At 38.3% G+C, this 5,883-nt stretch overlaps 1 long non-coding RNA gene across 1 annotated transcript; it reads left to right on the top strand.

Annotated features, from left to right (window-relative positions):
• The first annotated feature begins 1,558 nt into the window (after positions 1-1,558).
• Positions 1,559-2,005, top strand: LOC122800205. Its single transcript, XR_006364558.1, has 2 exons — positions 1,559-1,609; positions 1,955-2,005. It is a non-coding gene; the product is annotated as an uncharacterized LOC122800205 (long non-coding RNA).
• Positions 2,006-5,883: the final 3,878 nt, after the last annotated feature.

The raw sequence follows: 5,883 nt of genomic DNA, 5'->3' as shown, positions 1-5,883 counted from the left end.
GTATATACCTAACCAGGCACATGCAGCAGGTGGAGAGACCAGAGGGGTTTCTCATCAAAAAAAGACAGGGCCTAAAAACCATGCCATGATGTGGTTGGATAGACTGAAAGCCATGTCACTGTAATTTGTATCATATAGAATGAGGTGATTTCTGTCTGACCGCCAGGCCAGTCTCTGACCCTTCCCTGGTGGTAATAGTGCATATCCACAAATCAGATATAGCCGATGACATCAGCAGTGTCTGCCGAGGAGAATATGGTAATAACAGTCATCAATCATACATTAAATTCAACACATTTTCCATAAAACCCCAGGCAGAAATATCCATCCACTGAGCTCCTTCGTGATCGTTTCTGAAAGCCACCCCTAATGATAACAGTCTTCAACCTAGCATTATGGACAGTTAGGCTACCCTTGATTTTCCTGCCAGCCTTCCTGACTTAGGTCTCTTGAAGCAGTGTAGCAATTGCCTCATGTACACAGACAATGCTCTGTTATAACCCACCCTAGTACAGACTGCTTGAGATGTATTTACACCAAGAATCTAGAATCTATTCTCTCTCTCACACTCAAAACAGTAACACTGGGAAGGTTGTCAACTCACCCAACACTACAACTTCACATAGTGCCACTACTCATACACTAAGTACGCATCAAACAAGTATATCCACATACATGGAGGTTCTCTTGAAAAACTTACTTTAACTCATTCCCTCCAGAGCAGCTCAGAAAATGCTGCCAGCTTATTTCCACCATAGGAACAATAGTGCAGCCTGAGCTCATTTTCAGAAAATCCATTTCTAATACCATACAGAAAACAAATGTTCATAACCCTTTAACTATAAGAGCTAGACTAAAAATCTAAACGTTAAAGTTGTTCAGCAGACAGCGACCTTTCCAACAGTATAAATGCTGATAGTGCATATCAAAGTCATTAAATATTTGGTAAGGAATGTTGATATTGTGCATATTTTTTACCTTTTTGGAAAGGCAAAGCACAATATCATGGTCAATGTACCATGTAGACCCATGCAATTCATATTTAATTTGTTAGTATGAATGCCAGCTTTAAAATGATACATTAACCATTACTGTGTGATGCTCCTTTATGGAGACAGTCACAAAAGTATGATTAATATGATATTTCTCATAATTGATAACTAAATAAAGCATAATATTTCATCACCTGTAACAGACAGAGCCTACATATCAGTATATAAGTTGTGTGTCTGAATGTCAGCTTTAAAATGATGCTTCATTTGTGTGATCACCATGCACCCTTGCAAAGATACGGGCATAATAATGAGACGTATTGGAAATGTATAATTTTCATAATCATACAAGACTAAACAAGCTGTAATATCTGTACATGTGTACAGAGCACAGACACAGTTATTCTACCATGTTGTAAGTAGTAACACTGTCTTCAAAATGAGGTATTACTTGGCACACTGACATGCTCCCTTGCTAAGTTATTTAACAAAATATGAAAAAAACATAATTTCCATAACCTATGTCCGAAACAAACTTTGATATCTGCTTATGTGTACAACATACAGGCACAGTTCTTTTACCATGTTGGAACCAGCAATACTGTCTTCAAAATGAGGTATTACTTGGCACATTCAGATGCTACCTTGCAAAGTTATTTACCAAAATATGAAAAGAATCATAATTTCCATGACCTAAGTCTGAAACAAACTTTGATATCTGCACATGTGTACAACATACAGGCACCATTCCTTTACCATGTTGGAACTATCAATGCTGTCTTCAAAATGAGGTATTACTTAGCACATCCAGATGCTACCTTGCAAAGTTATTTACCAAAATATGAAAAAAATAATTTCCATAACCTAAGTCCAAAACAAACTTTGATATCTGCACATGTGTACAACATACAGGCACAATTAATTTACCATGTTGGAACGAGCAATACTGTCTTCAAAATGAGGTATTACTTGGCACATTCAGATGCTCCCTTGCAAAGTTATTTACCAAAATATGAAAAGCATCATAATTTCCATAACCTAAATCCAAAACAAACTTTGATATCTGCACAGGTGTACAACATACAGGCACAATTCTTTTACCATGTTGGAACCAGCAATACTGTCTTCAAAATTATGTATTACTTAACACATTCAGATGCTCCTTTGCAAAGTTATTTATCAAAATATGAAAAAAATCATAATTTCCATAACCTAAGTCCGAAACAAACTTTGATATCTGCACATGTGTACAACATACAGGCACAATTATTTTACCGGGTTGGAACGAGCAATACTGTCTTCAAAATGAGGCATTACTTGGCACATTCAGATGTTCCTTTGCAAAGTTATTTACCAAAATATGAAAAAAAATTATAATTTCCGTAACCTAAGTCCGAAACAAACATTGATATCTGCACATGTGCACAACATGCAGGCACAATTCTTTTACCATGTGTAACTATCAATACTGTCTTCAAAATGAGGTATTACTTGGCACACTGACATGCTCCCTTACAAAGTTATTTCTCAAAATATGAATAAAATCATAATTTCCATAACCTGAGTGCTAACAAAACTGATATCTGTACATGTGTACAACATTCAGAAGCAGTTGTTTTACCATGCAAACATATGATTGTAAATATACACAGTCTTGGTGTAGCCAACATACTGCTGAATGGGTACATGTAAAGAGAAAAAGCAAAGGAAGGACCACCACTCCACTAATGAACCCAGGACAGGCATGGAACTTCAGTAGCAGGCAAGGCCATCTCATCTGTTTGATAGCTGTGTTGGCTACCCACTCAGACTGCTGATACTACTAGAGTCTCATGACCTCCTTCAGTGTCAGCAGTCTGCCTTACGTATGCCTTTTCTCTTTACATGTGTCCATTCAGCAATGGACCTAAGGGATCAAGTTCTGTATTACTAAGCCCTTCCTGTCATCTAAACTCTACACATGCCTGATAAACGCAGAAGAAAAAAAAGTATTGCAGTATGATTACTGACATATTCAACTGCACGTGATAGCACTCTCCTGAAACAGTTGTTCTTTCTCAGCATCTTTACCAGCTTCCTACCACAGTTATTTGTCAAACTCAGAAAAATATATTTTACACAACACAATTCATAAGCAAATGGTTATTTGTACCTGTGCACAGCATACAGATAGTTATTTTACAATCTGAAAATGAAGTGTTACTCAGCATGTGCACAAGTTCTCTAGCACATCTTTTCCTGTATTTTAAGTAGTGACAATGATGTTCATAAATCTAACAATAGTTTTACTTACCATACTGGTCCTCCTTGGTCATGGCTGTTGTCCATTCATTCTCACTAGCTGCATGTTGCCAATATATCATGCATAGATGCCATCATGCCATTGTGGAGGTCAGTCAAGAACAACACAATGCCCTCCTCAGTTAGGTGAATGCCATCCCTTCTGAAAAGGTGAGCATCTTCTGCGGTGATGCTGTCATGGCAGATTGTAGATCCACCAACCCTGTGCATCAAGCCATGCATGAACCCGTTCTGTAAACATCTGGCCTTGTACGCTGTCCTTTGACTATTTGCTGTTTTCCATATCTGCCAATGAATTATGTCAGACCACACAAAATGACAATGTGGCCACCACGACTGCAGGTGTTCAAAAATTGCTCTGATTTGAAACCATAGCCTTCTGAGTGGTTGACTGATGACATCATTCCCTTCAATGTGCAGCACAAGAATGTCGGGCTCAGGGTAGATGGATCACTTCTCTTCTAACAACTGCAGTACTCCACTCCAATGCATACCTCTTCTTGCAATCCAGTATACTATCACACCAGATGTGGGGAAGCTCAGTTTGTAGTGGTTTTCACATACAGAGGCATGGCTGGCAGCCCAGTGAATGTAGGAATGGCCACATACCCACACTCTCACTTGTCATTCTCCTGCTTGTGAAGCCATGTCAGTGTCAGAAGGTGGATGAATCTGCACAGGAAAGAAAATGCAAACCGATTACTACTGATGTTTGACAGATGTATTGCAAGACTACATATATAAGTATATCATATGCATTACCTGGTTAGCTCATCCAAATCTTCACTCTTATCCACAGTGGCATTATTCTGTTGATAAGGTACATAACCGGTGATGACAATGCAGTGATACATACCTACTACCCTTGACAACACCAGATGACACACAATGAGTGAAGAGAAACCTTCCTGGCCTTGGCGCATAAGCGCTTGGTCGGTAACTGACAAGGGGGCACAGAAAGGGCACATGTAAAGAGAAAAAGCAGGGTAAGGACCGCCACTCCACTAATATGCCAAGGACAGTGGGGCTTCAGCTGATGGGCATCTAAAGTGTCCCATACCTGTGCTGGTTACCCACTCAGACTGCTGGCAGCGGCAATGACTCTCGATTGCATGCAATGCCAGCAGTCTGCCTTACCTCTGCCTTTTCCATTTACATGTGTCCTTTAGCAAATAGGGCCAGACTATAAATAATGCTGTCATGCACTTAAAAATTGGTAGAACAGGATTTCTGTTACTATGCAATTCTCTAAGGAATATGAAATCTAAAGCAGAAATGTCTGTTACTTAGCAACTTCAGTCCATTTTTATGAGGAACACCCAAACATGTGGAAAATCAGTCCCCATATGACCCTTCAGTACTCTAACAGCTGAAATATGCCTCAAATATATCACCCACAAAGATAGGTTTAAATGTAACATAAAAACAAGACTATAATCAGTAACTCAACAAAATGAGTTCACACTTCAAAATGCACAGGAAATATTTTACCACAACAGTGCAGGATAGTCTCAAATAAATAAAGACAACAAATGACCTTGGATATTGTCATTGCCTTATAAGTAAACACGTAAAATAAGAACATAACTATAATCAGTAACTCAACAAAAAGTAAACAATGTAAAATATATTCTTCCACATACACCCACATTTGTTACATTTCTTGACATTTTACAAATGACAGAAAGTGGTGGTGGTGGTGGTGGTGGTGGTGGATTACAATGACTTCAAGTGGATAAAAAGCCAAATCTGACTTGTGCATTCATCAATGTGATAACAACTTGTAGTTATGTGAATTACAGTGACAGCTGCTGACAGTTTTGCCTGAAAAGTGATAATGATTCAGTGCTATATTGTAACTGCACTGTGATAATGACGTGCAAAGTTATGTATGCTCAGACACAGGTGATAATTGCTGCACATAACATAGTCATTCATTATATTACCTTGTGCAGCTGTTATGTAGCACAGACTCATTATCATCACAAAGAAGAAAACCTGAGAATTCAGTAAAATAGAATAACATTCAGATATTGAGCCCTTCCTCCCAGATAAATTCCACAAATGACAGACAAAGCCAAGAAAAAAGCCTAAACATATGGTTGCTCCATGCTTGAAATAGTCAGCAAGTAAGTCAGGAGACATCTATAAAAAAATGATTCTAGGGAATTTTGCTAGAATTAGTTGCCTAAATAGGTAATGGAAGATATGCTATGTCAATTACCAGAAAGTAGTAACACAGTTTCACAGGTCGAAATCAAACAGAAATGGCTAGCAGAAACAAGTAATGGCAGGAAATAAAGGAAGTAATAGATCATGTTTCCTTTGTATACTGTACCTTTTAGTTAAGTTTGACCAACTATTATACAGATAGGGACTAAAGGTGTTTGCATACTTTAAATGTTATGGCTGGTCAAACATGATAATGAACTTGAGCCTCTCCATCTTCAAAGTACCATAAGTCAAATCCCATAGGACCACTGCCACAAATGTTCTCCATAAAGGGATAACACAGACAAATAACTGGCATGTGAGCCAGGGACTAACATTAAATGGCAAGAAATACATAACAGTATCGCCCAGGAAGTTA

The sequence above is a fragment of the Protopterus annectens genome, chromosome 4.part0 (assembly GCF_019279795.1).
Source record: "Protopterus annectens isolate FY-2018-M chromosome 4.part0, PAN1.0, whole genome shotgun sequence".
Lineage (NCBI taxonomy): Eukaryota > Metazoa > Chordata > Ceratodontiformes > Protopteridae > Protopterus > Protopterus annectens.
This window is presented reverse-complemented; position numbering and strand designations above follow the sequence as displayed.